This window comes from Rattus rattus, chromosome 15 (assembly GCF_011064425.1).
Source record: "Rattus rattus isolate New Zealand chromosome 15, Rrattus_CSIRO_v1, whole genome shotgun sequence".
NCBI classification, from domain to species: Eukaryota; Metazoa; Chordata; class Mammalia; order Rodentia; family Muridae; genus Rattus; species Rattus rattus.
The window spans coordinates 30,839,171-30,855,968 of record NC_046168.1 but is presented as its reverse complement, the minus strand read 5'-3'; the positions used below and the strand labels follow the sequence as shown (position 1 = coordinate 30,855,968).

The 16,798-nt window shown below is 44.4% G+C and overlaps 1 protein-coding gene across 3 annotated transcripts in view; it reads right to left on the bottom strand.

Moving 5' to 3' along the window:
• Osbpl1a (oxysterol binding protein like 1A) overlaps window positions 1–16,798 on the bottom strand; it is a 186,910-nt gene that overhangs the window by 93,492 nt on the left and 76,620 nt on the right. The window contains exon 1 of one of the 3 annotated variants that reach the window (XM_032886006.1): window positions 13,927–14,655. The exons of the other annotated variants lie outside the window; for them this stretch is intronic. The gene's annotated coding sequence lies outside the window, so the exon portion shown is untranslated. Of the gene's footprint in view, window positions 1–13,926; window positions 14,656–16,798 lie in introns of those variants that run through there. 3 annotated transcript variants of the gene reach the window in all.

The following is a 16,798-nucleotide window of genomic DNA, read 5'->3' as shown; positions in this document are numbered from 1 at the left end:
GGCATGTTAGCTACAGGAAGCTTAGAAGTGCCTGGCCAGTGTGTGTGTGTGTGTGTGTGTGTGTGTGTGTGTGTGTGTGTGTGTGTGTGTGTGTGTGTGTGTGTGTCTTTCATTCACAGATCCAAGGGAACCAAGGCAGTGGCTGTTAGCACGGTCTGCCCAGAGCTTAAAGCAGAGTAACAGAAACTACATACTACATAAACCAGGTAAACGCAGAATATTTGGAACTTAGTTTGTTAAAATAACTTAAAAATTACATCTTGAAAATCAAATCAAATGCTGCATACAAGTGAAACTGTGTCAGGGAAGTTTACTTTCTGCCTATCCCTTTTAAATATGGAAGAAAGAAAAAAGACTCTGAAGTGAAGTAGTACTTGATCTCACTCACAGATCAGCACCCACAGTATGGACCCAACAAGATGTTTCTTTAATGGCTTTGGAGTTAAATACAGCAATGAAAAATGAACTTGAGTGGCAATGAAAACACTGGACTATTTGGCACTGTAATGCTTATATAACATCCCAAACATTCTGTAGCCTAATAGTAGCTCTTACTGGACTTTCTTAGAAGCAACGTGTACCTTGGTGTATAATGTCCAGATTATAGTATAGGTTTAATTTCAAAGGTTTTCAAAGGATCTGTATTTAAACTGTACAAAGGAATCTTAAGTCACTCAATGGTGGGTATCCAAGTCACTGTAAACAGGCCTCAATTTAACATAGCAGATCCACATTGGCTATTTAAATAAAAAGTGAAATTCCAAATTCACCTATTCAATAAAGATTCTGGAATTTTTGTGATTTTTGACTCTCCTGCCTATACCTCCAAGTACTGGGAATACAGTATGCATGACCACACTTGGCTTTAAAGTTTCCTAAAAATCTGTTTTTCAAAATAGTATCTTTTTAACTCTACACACAGAAATCTCCTGCTCAAAAGAGATTCAATTCCTCTTAGGTCATTACATCTTCACTCTAGGAGTCTATGGCTAAATGTTTTTTGTTTCTTTTTTTTTTTTTTAATAAATAAAAAAATTTAAGAAAGCCACCCCATCGCTCCTGGTGGCCTACTAGGACTTGATGAAGGCACCATACACCTTGTTAATGGGACATGGAGAGCCCCAGCTATCCTGACCAAGCAGCACCTTCCTCCCTGGGGGTGGGCTTTCACACTACCTGAAGATGCCATGCTGGTTGCTATGGGAGGAAGCCATCAACTGTGAACCCTGTGCGCTACGATGATGACCAGCCTCACAAGAACCCTCCAAGGGCGAGTCATGGCCTGAGAATTGTAAGGTCAACCAACTGCTCTCTGACTGGAGGTAAGGCCCACTGCAAAGGATGAAATCCATACTGTTACTACTGGACTCTAAATGTAACCAAGAACCATGTCAGGGAGCTCCTAGGCCCTGTACAAAGGATGAAATCCTTACTGTTACTACTGGAGTCTAAATGTAACCAAGAACCATGTCAGGGAGCTCCTAGGCCCTAGGGTAAAGTTACAACTATGATTGTTCTCAAAGGACATGCTGTTGATGCAGCCTCTACTATATATGTCTATATACAGACACCAGTGCTGCTCAAACTCCTCAGAGAAGCATTTGTGTGGTGAAGAGCAGTTAACACAGAAAACTAACTCCTGGTCGAAGCACAGAAAGTGTCTACAAAGTGCTCAGTCACAAGGGGACATCTACATCACATCCCTCCCTGTAAGACTCCGAGACATCACCAAGGAAGAGGAGGCAGAAAGATTTTGAGAGCCAGAAGCCCTGGGTTAAACAGTGTCTTCAGGACATTAGATGACTGCACAGATGCAGCAGCTCGGGCGCCTGCCCGAGATCAAGCCAGTCAACGTGCCAGCCTGTGGAGGGAGGCAGCTCGGAGGAGTTGTGGGGCTACTGACCATCAATGGCTCCTGGGGAAGGGACAGCAAGCGTTTTTAAGGGAATGGCCCCAGGTTGATCAACTACAATCATTGGATCACCCTAAACCCGTGCAGATATAAGTGCAGAAATTGAACTCTGTGGGGTGTTTTTAAAAAGATATGCAGTCAGGTAGGGTACTGAGAGGGACATGAATCTGGGGGAGAGGGGTATAATCATATACATATAAAATACTCCAAGAACTAATTTTAAAGTCATGTTTTCAAAAGCAGGTAGTAAGGCCTGGCTGGGGAAAAGGTTCAGTTGATTGTTCTCTAGAAGCATGAGGGAGGACCTGAGTGTGATCTTCAGAACCTATTGTTAAAAGGCCATGTATGGTGGCACTCTCTTGTAATCCGAGTGTTGGGGAAATGAAGTCAGGCAGCTCCCTGGAGCTCACTGCACAGCAAGCCTCACCCAATCTTTGAGCTCCAGGCACAGTAAGAGATCCTGTCTCAAATTACAAGATGAATGGTGCCTAAGGTCGACTCTGACTTACACCCAGACACACACACACACACACACACACACACACACACACACACACGCACACACGCACGCACACACGCACGCACGCACGCGCGCACGCATGCACAGACAGACAGACAGACAGACAGACAGACACACACACACACACACACACACACACACACACACACACACACGCATAAAGTTACTGGACCATAGCCAGTATCTGCTAGAGCCCTTCCTTAGGAGCCACACTATTAGGGACCACATTGCTGACAAACTCAGCAGGTTCTTCAGGTGACATGCTCTCCAAACAGTTCCTTAATCCAAGCACCAGCCGGTCTATCAGGCACACATCTGGCTTAGAGCTTAAGTTTCCTACAGAAACCTAACAAGGGTTGGTAGGTTTGTCTCTCTGTCTCTCAGATTAGACAGCTTGGTTGCAGGCTTCTCTGTCTCTCAGATTAGACAGCTTGGTTGCAGGCTTCTCTGTCTCTCAGATTAGACAGCTTGGTTGCAGGCTTCTCTGTCTCTCAGATTAGACAGCTTGGTTGCAGGCCCTGTTGAGTCAGAACTTCCTTGTGTTCTGTGTTGTGTTTCTACACACAACAAGGTTGAAGCCAGTCAGAAGGTGCTGGGTTCTGCCAACACTGACTCCTTTTCCTTGCTAAGAGCCCCTTCAGCCTTCAGCCAAGACTCTACTCTCAGTCCCTCTGGCAGCTCTGGCTATGAGCAGCTCTGACCCAAAGCACTGCGGTATTTTGCAGACTCTACCAGGTCTACTTAAGGAAGAAGGCACGGGAACACAGGAACTAGAAAAGCCTCTAACACTGAAGCCTCCTGTGCCAGGTCATATGTCCACATCCTGATTCTTCAGGGTGAAGGAAAAGTAAATCTCCAATTCGTTTCATGGTTTTGAGTATGGAGATTTTCATTAAAGGCAAACACAAACACCAGTACATCTAGTGTATTCATAAACTACCACAGACCAAGTTTACTTAGTAATTACCCACGAGGACCTCAATTCAGATCCCAACATTCATGTAAAAGGTCAGATGTGATAGTCCTTGCTGGTAACCCCATCACTGGGGTACAGGGATGCCTGGACACAGGATGGAGAGAGGAGTATAGCTGGAGTGTGAGGACCAGCGGGCAGGCCAGTGGGGTGTGAAGGCAGACACAAGCTCCGGATCCAGTGAGAGACCATGCTCCAAGGGAATTAGGCAAACAGCAACAGAGGAGGGCATCTTCCAGGTTCCCTCTGGTCTCCATGAATGGGACACACACACATACGTACACACACACACACACACACACAGAGACACACACATACACAAAGACACACAGACACATAGACACACACACACACGGAAAACTAAATATAACATAAATATGCATTCTGATAGAAAACAATGAAGAGTATTAAGCAGTAATGCAGGCTGCTGTTTGTGTATTTATACACTAAAATGAATAAAATGGACACACAAAAATCTTGCTAGCGGACCTTAGATTCTGATTGTGATATTTCAGTGTATATAAAAAAAGCTTTTCTATTTCATAATTTCCTAATTAGCAAAGTATTTGAAAATAGGTCTACCTAGGAACCAACATTTACATCATCCACACTCTCGCAGTGTGTCTGACGAGAGCCATGTGAAGGACCTCTGGAACAGCACACAGGGCAGTCCTAGCATCTGCTCAGGAACCCAATCTGAGAGTCTGCTAAGACTCTCTTTGGCTGCAAAGCTCTCCACCTAAAAATAACCTGCTCTTATGTAATCGCTCTCCACAGATCTGTACATCATATATACCTGGAAATACATTTCTGTTTTAGAAATATGGCACAACAGAGAAGTGAGCATTTTAAAGCAGAGAAGTTTAATCACATTTTTACGAATATTACCCTCAGTTGTTCGGGGGCTGTAATTGATAGTTCCACTGTGCAAAGAACTACACCAGGTTATTTATAACACACGTCCCACCAAAGCAACTCTAACTTGACTTTTGAAGTCAAGCACTTTATTGAGATATATGCAACCCGTGTGTGTGTGTGTGTGTGTGTGTGTGTGTGTGTGTGTGTGTGTGTGTGTATGCCCAAGTATACTAATCACTGGCACTAGAACTAGAACAGACCCTTCCCCCTCTTCCTCCCCTAGAGCCCCAGGCCCTTCTGCTGTCCTCTTCCCTTCCCCCAGCCCAGATATTCACTGTGGTTCCTATCATCCTGGAATTGGTTTACTTGTTCTAAACCTGAAATAAATGGATGAGGTTCTTACTGGATTCACCCATGGACTCACAAGAACAAGGAGTTCTCTCCTTCCTACTGTTGACGACTGCCCCAGGACAGGGACACTCTATGACCACAAAATTTCCTCTTTAAAAGCTGAGGGGGAGATGGTTCAATTAGCACAGCACTTGTCACATAAACTGAAAAGCTGAGCACGGTGATGCTCCATCTGTAACCCCAGCCCTGAGGAGGCAGAGACTGGCAGGTGAGACCCTAACACAAACAGTACGGTGTCCAGCATCAGTCTTCATTCTCCACCTACACACCCACATCTTGCATATTCCTATGCACACATGCACACAGACACCAAGAAAAACGTCCTCCTTTCTGCTTCTGAGACTTTCTCTGCCTCAGTCAAGTTTTAATTTTTATCCTGAGTTGGCAAGTATCTTCATAGTTCTTCAACTAGAAAAAAAGATTATATTTTAATCAATTTAGTGGGATGGACTACTTTTGAAGAGAACATTCAGGAGACAGGAGAGAGTCTCCCTAGGCATGCCACGCACAGTCAGCGGCATTCTAGCACAAGGAAGTTGTCTAGCAGATGGCTTGGGACTGGCTGCTCTAGCGTTCAAGCCACCTACTTGGAAAGATGACTTATATAAAAAGAAATATTCATTTACCAAGCAACCCAAAGTGACTTGAAATCTGTACAAGTCTAAAACAATTAATTTGGCTTTGTGGGTTTTTCTTCTAAGCTATAAGAAAGAGAGAGAGAGAGAGAGAGAGAGAGAGAGAGAGAGAGAGAGAGAGAGAGAGAGAGAGAGAGAACCCCCCTGACTGGATGCAGGTCCTCGAAGGTCCCCTTCAAGTGCAGTATTATGTAATCTTCAAGGAAGAAGGGTGCCTCAGTCCCAGTCCTCTTTACCCAACAGGAATTCGCCAGCACCTACTCCATGCCAGGCATCCCAGGTCCCAGGGAACCCACAGTGGTTGAGGGGGAAATGCTGCACTTACACCATTTACTGACTTCTGAGGGGAAAGACACGAGGTGAAACACTGAATGTGCTAGAATCTTCAAATGCTGAACACAGTCTACAAAGCAGAAAGGAATGCTGGGAGCCCGGGGGTGGAGCCACACTGAGAAGGCATGGGTATGTCAAAGGCTGACACACAGTAGGAAGAGGATACCTAGGTGAATGTTCTCTGCTGAGGAACAGTTAACATTCTGATGTAAGACAGGCCCACACATCCTTAGATCACATCAAGGAGTTGTAAAGAAAAGAATCCCACGAGGGAGTCAGGGTTACCTGCAAGGTCTTGTGATCTGCAGCACCGGAGCTCCCCACTAGCAGGAAGCCAACTGAGAAGCACCAAGCTCTGCACTCACCTTCCTAGGACAACTCTTAAGAAAAAGTACCTTTTCTCACTGACCAGAAGGCAGGCATCTGCAAAGGTTTACACAGTAACAATCTGAAGGTCCTAGAAGATACTTGGCTGAGGGAAGAGAAATTTTCTAGCTGTTCCAAATAGCTGAGAAACTTTCACATGAGAGAAGAAACACCCACACTGCACAGCTGACCAGGTCCATGAGTTCAAAAGAAGAGAAAGGGAAAAACTTCACCCTGATGGAAGTTTAACCTTCTCACACTTTTCATCCTCCTACTAGAACAAGTGGCTCAAAGGGACCATTCAGCAGGAGCAGGAAGGAGCGGGAAGGAGCGGGAAGGAGCGGGTAGGAGCGGGAAGGAGCGGGAAGGAGCAGGAGCTATCTGCCATGTCGTTTACTCTGGTGTACTCTGCATGCGTCTTCCCCACCCGCCTGTGAAGCTGTTAGCTGTGCTCCTGGGAAGCAGTCATTATCTGAATGAGCAAACCCAAGCGCAGCCAGGTTACAGGATGTTAGGATTACACAGGAAGCAAGCACAGAGTCGGAATTCAATGCACATCTGTGTGACTCAGGCTGCCAGCTCTTAACCCCTGGAAGACACACCTGTCTGCTCACCAACAGAAGTGTTTGCACACTGCTATAATGACTGCCTGGCTGCCAGAAGCTGGGGAGCGAATGCCTGCAAACAGGAACGATCAATGTCACCTAGGATGTCTTTATAACTTTGTGATTACATTTTCTAAAGTTTCAATCCTACATTTTTTTCTTTATCATTTTTAGGAACTCTGTATTTATAAGTATGGCTAAAGATCAAAAACTCATTTCAATATAACACATTCTGAGTTTTCTTTTCAAATGAAGTCTATCATTCCCTAGACTTAGGAAATATCTACTGTTTGCTTCAGCCCCACATACCTGCCTATACCACTATTGCTTACCTCATATTTTATACCTATATATGACAAAATTCTGTTTGATTAAGTAATAGTCCTTGAAAATGTGACATCAAACCATTATTTAGTATCTACAACACAGAGAGATAGTATAAAAATAAAACACATGTAAGCCAAGCCTTAATTTAAAAAACAAAACAAACAAACAAAAAAAAAACTTATGCACTGGGACTGAGGAGCATGTCCGTGGGTAAAGTGTTTGCTATAACATGCACATTGAATCTGGGTCCCTAGCACCCACACAAGAAAACATGCAAACCAGTAAGCCTGGGGCTAGGGTGTAGAGACAAGAGGATCTCTCGGGGCCTTGCTGGTTATCCAGGTCCAGTCAGCGATCTATCTCAAAGAGTGAGGTAGAGAACAATGGCAGAAGGAAGAAACAAATGCCAACCTCTAGCCTTGGACTGGTGCACACTCACATGTGTGCACACAGAAAGCCACGCCTGCTTTGTGGCGCTTTTGAAAGGGGGAGGGGGCACACTAAGGCGCACCCTCCCACCATGTAGCAAATGAACAGTTCCAAAAACAATGTAAAATTAATGCTTTGCAAGACAAGTGTGGCCCAATGTCAGAAAGGGATAGTCTGACAATTTGGGGGTAATATCTGCATAGAAAATGTTAGCAACTCTTCTTACATTTTTCCTCACACTCTTAGGGTACTTACTATTTAACTAAAAAATCAAAAATCAAAAACAAAATAAACCTTCTATTGATAAAGATGCAGAGAACGTTGATCCTTTGGCATTGTTGACAGGAACATAAACTAGAAGGTACACTTCCTGTAGACAGCAGGGTGGTGGAGCTCATGGAGCCACAAGTATTGTATGACAGCAGGCATGTTCCTAGGTATACTAAAGAACCACAGTGAGCCAGACTTAGGAGTCTTTGCATGGCCATGCTCACAGCAGCATTCTTTACAATAGCCAAAGGTTCTCCCACCAAGGGTGCATAAACAAAAACTAACACACATACGGTTGGACATTATCTGCTTCAGATATAGGAATCCTGACCCATGCTCCAACAAGAATGGCACTGAACATGTTATGGTAGATGAATCCAGTCAAAGAGTACAGGACAACTACTGCGACTACTCTATGATTCCTCTTGTATGAGGTACAGTACCGCATCAGCTTCACAGAGATGGAGAATAGAACAGGGTATTGTTTCATAGACAGACATTCCCTTACAGGTGAGACACTGCCAAGGGTGGACGGGACAGCTGGATGACGATGCACACGGAGTTTAACAACTCTGACTGACATACTCAGTGTAGTTACAAAGGAAAGTCCACTGTGCATCTGACTCCCTAAAATCTTTTCTCCAAATATTAGACTAAAATATATAGTTAAACTCATCTACAGAAAAAATTTAAAACCTCCCATTATAATATATGCTGTATATTTAACTTGTGTCCTTGAAACTATCTACAACAAAGTCAAGATAAAACACAAATGTTGTTGGCATAAAACTACTAATCCCACTTAGAGGAAAATCCCTAAATATACTTCTGTACACAAATACACAGCATATTCCACTAATTCACAAGACAACACTGCGATTCAGAGGCTGCCCACAGTGAAGTCGTGAACATACAGAAGACCTCGACAGCCTTTACTAGGACCCCTATACGACAGACCTATGTAGATGCCGAGGACAAGCCCTGCATGTGGCTCTCAGTTCTCTAAAGGCCAAACAGAAAGAGAAATATAATCAATTATGAACCTTTAATTGTCCACAAGGAGAGAAAAAAAAACACAGTTCTTCAGGGAAAACAAACTCCCTCTTTGCCCTTAGCTCTAATTTCTCATCCAGCATATGAGAATATGAGTGCATAGGACAAAGGGATCATGTGAGTAAGCACATCATTTCTCAAAAAGCACTCCAAAAGAAACTGAGGTGTATGTGTGTTAGAACTTGGTGAGGGCCGCTTTCCAGGATTGAATGAACACAACCCAGGTTACAACATTCTGATAGTCTAATTTAATCTCAGGACAATACTTAGACTATCTAGAAAAATGGTTATGTTCTTTTCTTCTAAATCACAATTTATCCCAAGCAGAATTTCTTCCAAGAAGACAGACAACAATTTCCTGTTGTGTGCCTTGAATACAGGTATTCTGTGGGAAGTCTGAAGTCAATATTCTTGGCCATTTGCTTTTCTTATTTCTAAACTGGATGTGCCTTTGCCAAGGCGAGAAACTAGTTTATCCAAAGACCACACCGACACTGACAAAGGGGGGCCACCTCCTCCTGTGGACCTTGCCTAACTATAGCTGTATTTGTTCTTTGGCACTAAACCCGGAGGCAACACTCTAACCTGAGCTCTAAGTTGTACACTCTCCTACCTACATAAGCTTACACAACTAGGCAAGCCTGTCTCCAGGCCCTAATCCCCTCCTCTGAGAACAAGTAAGTCTATTTCTTTTACTGTGTTCCATGGAGCTGTCAGGTGATGAGAGGGTATTTTTACTTTCATTGTCCATGTACTTACACCTAATCCCAATGAAACCCATTAAAAACTAGTGAAACATGTCATACAAGATTGATGTATTATTTTCAATTTTCAGGAAGAACTAAAAGAAAAAATAAATGAGGCATATATTCAAATCCTCTCTGTCATATGCAAATGAACAAAGTCACACTCACAGAGCATCATTTCTCATTCAGCTGTTCAGGGTTCAGAATCTACTACACAGTATCTACTACTGAAACATTCTTGTAAGTGGATGCTGACTGCTCAGAATTGCCCCGACCCCCATAGCGAATGGAGCTCAGTAAAGAAGAGCAGGTGTCCGCACAGCAGACATTCCCCGGCACAGGCTTCCCTGTCTCACCACAGGGTACAACTGTGCGCTGCTGCCCTTCCCTTCACGGTCCATGTCCCATCACGGCATCTCTCATCTAGTACATCATGCTGGAGCATGCTATAGAGCATGCGATAACTACCTAAATATAAAACCAACAATAAATTTATTCTTTTCCCATATCAGTTTCAATATAACTTGTGATGGAAAGAACTTAAGAAGAAACCCTATGTTACACAGGGAGACAGCGAGCTTTGCTAAAATGCTTGCCCAGAGCCAAAGACCAAGCTCTCTTTGCTACCTGAATTGGTGCCTCAGGTCCCATGGCGCAGCCCTTTTCCATCTAGGCATCCCTCCTAGGTGCTCCACTGCCGTACCTCATGCTGAGTCTGTGAGCACTTAGGACACTAGACGCATGGATCCAGAGACACGGTTACCAAATGGCTTTTAAAGAAACTACTGCAAAGCAAGAAGGGACAAAAGACGGAGACAAGGAAATGATTGACATGAAAAAAATAAAGTGTGTGGCGAGGGAACACGAGTGACAAGGGAAGGAGAGCCCACAGAGAGAAGTGAAGAGTAACAGACCCACAGCAGGGAGGGAAGAGAGGGGGGAAAGGAACATGGACGACATCCAAACTGCCTCCCAGTTTCAGTTGTTGTAAATACAGTCGGGTGTCTGCTCACACTGCTCACCTTGGCACCTGCAACCTGTCAAGAACAATCTTGAAATGCAATGTTACAGTCCACAGAGTGACGATAAAGCTAGCGATGACATTCACTAAATTACAAACTGCTCAAACACAAGAATAACTACAATCTAGAAAAGAATAATGTTGAACACAGTGTCTACATTTCCAGAGAATAACGTATAATTCACATACAAACAATAAAGAAAAGGTTAACTCACAGAAAGTGAGAGAAAACTATAAATTTTAATTTAAAATAATAAGGTAAAATAGATGTCACAGCTAAAGGTAGATCTTTGAAAATACAGGCAAGCAAAGCTTTAACGAAACTTATTTGATGGTTACAGATTAATTTGAAGAAAGAGGAAAATGCTTTCATAAATACTCTAAGAATATATATTAAAAATAGAGCATAACTATATATCCAAAATAAATTTAAAAGACAATAAAGGAGTTCTAATGAAACCTTCATAACAAGAAACTTCATAACAGACTTTAATGGGAAGGGGATGTCCTTAGAAATATATAACTTGCCAAAGCTAATGCTAAAAGAAATAGAAAACCAAAATGGTCCTATAATTAGTTAATATGTTTAAATAGTAGTTCACAAAACTTATAAAGGATAGTTTTGTTAAAATTTTTCTACTAAACTTCAAAGACTAGATCAATTTTACACAAGCTGTAGGAACATAGCAGAGTGAATACTACCAAACTGACCTTATGACATTAGAATAACCTTCACATCTGATGAAGACTAAAAAGTTGCAAGCCATTCTCACTTATAAAAAGAAGGTAAAATCCAAAGTTTAGCATTGTTCCTGGAGAGATGGCTCAGCAGTTAAGGCCACTGACTGCTCTTCCGGAGGTCTTGAGTTCAAATCCCAGCAACCACATGGTGGCTCACAACCATCTGCAATGGGATGAATGCCCTCTTCTGGTGTGTCTGCAGACAGCTATAGTGTATAAATAAATAAATCTTAAAAAAAAAAAAAGATATAAGAATGAAATGTGAACATCATCAGTACGGTAAATGATAATTATTAACTATTTTTTTTTTAGTTAATTTGTAGAGGTTACCATCGTTTGTTTTAAATCTTGGGAAAATGTGGATTCACTATCACAGCATCTATCCAATATTGCCCTGAAAGCCCTTACCAGGAAATTATGGACAAGAAAAAGAAATCCTAAACATAAGGACTAGAACAGAGCACAACTGTCAGGCTTTGCAGATCACGAACCAGAGATAATCAGTCTACAGCTATAATTTTTACAACCTTGCTCTCTGTCTGTCCACTGCTCTGCTGGCTGCAGTCTGGCTTCTTCCTAAGTGAGCATAAACGTCCTCACACTCAAGAGCCCACTGGCCGCCTGGCTCTAGCAGCTGAGGCTACAGACAGTCCTCACCTGTACTCCTCTACACCCTGGCCCCTGGCCTCGCCTGCTTTGGGGCTCTCCCCTGCTGTCAGGCTGACTTCTCTTGGTGTCCTCCCTGTTCTCTCCTTTCCTCATATTTGCTGTCTACATGTCACTGTTGTTCCTTTGATTTCAAACTTCATGTCTGTGGTATTCCTCACTTTTGGGCCTGTAAGAATGAAGGATGTTGGGGGAAGTACCAATGATTCCTCAGCTTTCATAGGACAAGGAAGGGTGTGTCAACATGTCAAAATCAGAGCTAACTCACCTTCCCGCATTCCTATTCCCTACCTATGCAGTAATTTGTACCAGAAAGCTGGGAGTCAGCTGGACTCCACCTTCCCCTTGATGCCTCGCATCAATCCAACTTAGGCTTTATGAAATGTCTCTGCTCTGTAACTTCCTCTGCTTACGTAACAAACCTGACTTAGTCCTATTCTGTCTCTTGTATCCCTGTCCCTTGATGTCCTGATTGCAGGCCTGTCCTCCAATTCTCCTAAATAACAAATCTGATCAAATTTCTCCCTGGGTAAAAGTCTTTCAGTGACATTAACTTCCTAGCTTAGGTTTAAAACTCTTTAAGCACATTCCACAAAGTCCTTAGGAGAGACCTTGCTTGTCCTCTCCTGACTCTGTTCCAGCCGTTAACTCTGCTAACATTCACCCTTTTGCTTGCTTTTGACTTGTTGCTTCTGTAAAAAATCTTCAGCCTCTGGATCCTGTAGGACTCTCTCCAGAGTACTGAGATAAAAGGTATGAGCCACCAGAGTATTAAGAACTCATCAGTTTATACATACTATTTTAAATGTGCTTTTATAAACTATCGTATGTGTGAGTAATGCACTTCATTTTATTGTGAAATAACTGAGTTATATTCTCCCATTTTGTACAGTGCAGAAAGAACTGAGCAAAAATACTATGTGGGTCATTTTTACCATCAATGAAATTCTTGAAAATTAATCTATAAAAGGTCCCTAAAGAAGAGCACTGCAGTCTAGCAACTATATTCACAAGGATCCAACTTCCTTTACGTCCAATCCTGGCAAAAGTAACACGGAGACATAAGCTGAGATAACTGCTCAGTCCTTACATTGAGACTGAACACTTACCAGACCAAAACTGAACTGATCAAACATTGCCTGTGAAGCTCCATTCTGTGGAATGGAGACTTTACACTCTGCCCCATCATCTACCCTGCACTTTGTCCACCAACACGAATTGCAAGCATTTTTCTCTTTTCACACTGCTTTCTGCCAAGCAATGCCTTCATGAGCCAAATGCCGCCCTCGAATCTAATTAAAGTGAAGAAACTTTTAATAGCTTCTATAACTCTTAAGAGCTATACCAGTTCTACCCTCTCATCTTTCTCTCCTGACCATTTCCCTCCAAAGGAAAAAAATCCAGCCCAACTGAAAACCAGATCCTCGGAATGCCAGGGAGCCAGATGCCAGCGAGCTTAAGCTACAAAGACAGCGTCTGGGTAATGAAAAACCCTTCATCAAAACGTTCGAAAATGAAAGCCCCCACTATACACAAGACTTCTCTCTCCTCAATCCGCCCATGTACTTCCGCTGGCTCTAGGAATTTCAGCGATCTCTGAAACTGCCCTGGTTAAGTTCATGTCAATGTCAGAGAGACAGGAAAAAATCACCAACTTGGAAGGTTATTTAGGACAATTGTCTGTCCCAGCCTTACTCCTCCCACTCCAGCCAGGCTTGACCTAATACTAACATATGAATGTGAGACAACAGCCAAGGGCTGTTCCCTGGGGGCTCTTCTAGGAATCCAAGGGACAAACACCAGGCAGAGAACCCACCCCAGCCCTCCCCACTGGCAGAGGAAAAGGGGACAATGGGTCTCGTGGCTACATCACCCCGCCCCAGGCAGTAAAGGCTCCACTGGGCTCCGCACAAACCCGTCCAACTATTCTTGGATCAACTCACATCCCTGGATCACATCTGGCTGTTCCCCTCTTTCTTGCCTTGTGCGAGGGCGGCACCCCAGCCCCCATCCACCAGAGCTTCCAGGGAAGGGCTGAACAAGCACACAAACCCACCCACCTGGGCTGGGTCTTGAAGACCCAGGCTGGTGCGCTGCACCCCGGCTCCTCCGCAAGCTTCAGCACAGATGTTTTCGGCCTGCTCTCCTTCCCTCCAGACAATCTGATCGGTGAGGCACGACCCAGGGCAGTACCGCAAGGTCTCCCTAAGTCACCTCTGCAGCCCGCCCCTGGTCCGGCAGCTGCGCCCGCCTTCCCAGCAGCGGTTGAGGTCGAATAGAGGCGCAGCCGGTGGCCCAGTTCTCTGCTGCTTGACCACAGAGGTCGGCGCTGCCCCTCGCCCTGGCCGCTGGGCTCGGCCTCAGACCCGCCCTCCAGGGCTCACCCGCCCGCAGAGTCCCAGCCGGTAGAGCAGAGCCGAGCGAGCGGGCGGGCTGTGTGGCCTGCAGCCTACAGCAGGCGGTTCCCTTCCTTGTGGTCACAGTCCCTCCTCCTCTTCCCTGGTGTGTCGACTCCGGGAAGCTCAGGTAGGGACCGCCGCCGCGGAGAGCCTGCCCACAGCCTCTAAGCCGCTGAGATTCTCCAAGGAGAGAAGTAAGGGATCCTGGCTCGTAGCGTGAGCGGCGCACACAGGCTTCTGCAAGGTCCTAGAGTGGCCTTGTGCTCAAGCCCTCTCCTTGACAACTTTTAAACGGCCAGCATTCTGCTGCTGAGGAAACTCACTAAGACGAAAGGCATGCTCTTTGCAGTCTTGGCTGCTGCAGAAGGGCTCACTATCCCTAAAGCAGAGCAAGTCTACATTACTTACTTACACCCCAGTGGGTATGAACTGAAGCTGAGCAGAGTCAAACATTCTGCTCTGCTAACCACTTAAGAGAGATGGCTTCTCATTCTGAGCAGCCTTGAAGGATAGACAAGGACTGCAGGGGCCGACTTTCCCCCACACAAATACACACTTCGGCCCTGCTAATGAGACTTCTGGGTAACTGAGGCTCTGGTGGAGAAACAAAAGGAAACTAACTTGTAAAATGTACACACCTGTTCTCTACCCAGACGAGCAGTTTACCCAGCAGGGCTGCGATACACAAAACTGGTGTTTATTTAACAAGTCCCAGAGAACCTCGTGTTCCTTTAGATCGGCGGCCAGCTATTTGTAGGCGCACACAGTTCAGTCAGAAAACTTGGAATCCATGTCTGGAAAGTTTCACAGCGTCTTTGAAAATTCTAGATTAATAACTGAGAACACTTGGCCATGAAGAGGAGGCCCTGGCTACAAAATTTCCCCTTCAAGCCCAGAGATCTAGAAAAAGAATTCAGCTTACAGAAGGTCCTCACAGCAGGGATAAACAACAAAGGAACTTTGTTTTAGAAGGCAGTTTACAAGGTCACTAGAATGGGGGAGGGGCACTGCACTGATCTCTTCACGTGACCCTGCTCATTTGTATCTCGGATTCCAGAGTTGGAAGTGGAACTCCTAAACAGGTACACATCTGCTTAAAGCAGAAGCAGCAGAGTTTATATGTAGACTGGTGTGACTCAAAAGTTGTCTTTCTTTTTTCGTTTGTACAGTCATTGTTCATCCATTCAGACCTCTATTAACCATCTACAACATGCCAAGCCCTATGCTACAGACACATTGAAGAGCCTCGCCTTTAAAGAGCTCTGGCGTGCTGTAAGCAATGATACAATGTGGTAACCAGGAGGGGAGGAGCACCTAACCTAGTTTTGAAGGGTGGAACCTGGGATTAGCACACTGCACTCCTCCTTAGGGCTATCCTGGGAACATTACCAGAGCAGCCAGGGAGAATGTGTTGGTATGGAGAAGGGGACTGGAGGGAAATGATGTCAGACTGAGAGAATTTAGTCAAAAGGGGTGAGGATAAGGGTCAACCAGAAATAATTGCCATGGTCTCAACTACAGTGGTAACTATGAATTGGAGAATTCAATTTTAGACAAAATTGTTTTTGAATTACCTCTTACAGAAACATACAAAGTATTAAAAAAAAAAGCAGCTGGCATATGGACTCAGAGCTCAGGAAATGACTAAGGTCAATACGTAAATAATTGTGTATTTCTAAAGAAAGGAGTGGGTACTACCAGTCCAGGAAGAATGCTACAGGAAGACCACCCATATAACTACTAATATATAAGGCACGGACAATAGGAGAAGCAACACTTCTGAAGGTGAATAAGCAGGGACAGAGCAGCCACAGAGGACAGAAGAGAAGCACCATGAGCGGCCCAGCACACACGCGCACACACACGCACACACACACACACACACACACACACACACGCACACACACATACACGCGCGCACGCGCACACACACGCAGAGGTGAGGGCACAGGACAGACTGAGAATGTGCAGCTAGAATGGGTGTGTGAAGGAACTGCATTCGCCATCAGCGAACTCGAGCCGAGGGACACAAAATGACTGAAGCACTACTGGAAAGCACATGAAGTTAAATGGACACCAGAGGTTATTCCTCGGAAGAGTGGTGAGCCCACACAATCACAATTTCTCTTCGACAGTATCAGTGTTCTATGCAGAGGAGCAGCACAAATTGTAACCTTCCAGATGGTCCAGCGTATCTGCATCTTTCCATTACACCACCATCACCTAGCCACACATCTGGGTCACCTCTCCTCGGCTGCAGGAGGCTTAACACCAAGTGTGATGTTTATAAGTGAGCGTCTAGCAACTTCAAACAGGCAGGTTCCCAACTTCAAAAAACTGGTTTGACTAAGCACTCAGGGAGCATAATACAAGGAGAATGCCAATGGTGGCTCCGTGTATCGATGTGATACTTCCAGAACCATACTCTGATGAGAAAAACAGAAGTATATAATCTATGAAACAAATTTCTAGCTTTTTGAGGGTCTCAGACTAGGTTAAGGAAAAACAAAACAAAGCAAACGGCATTACTATC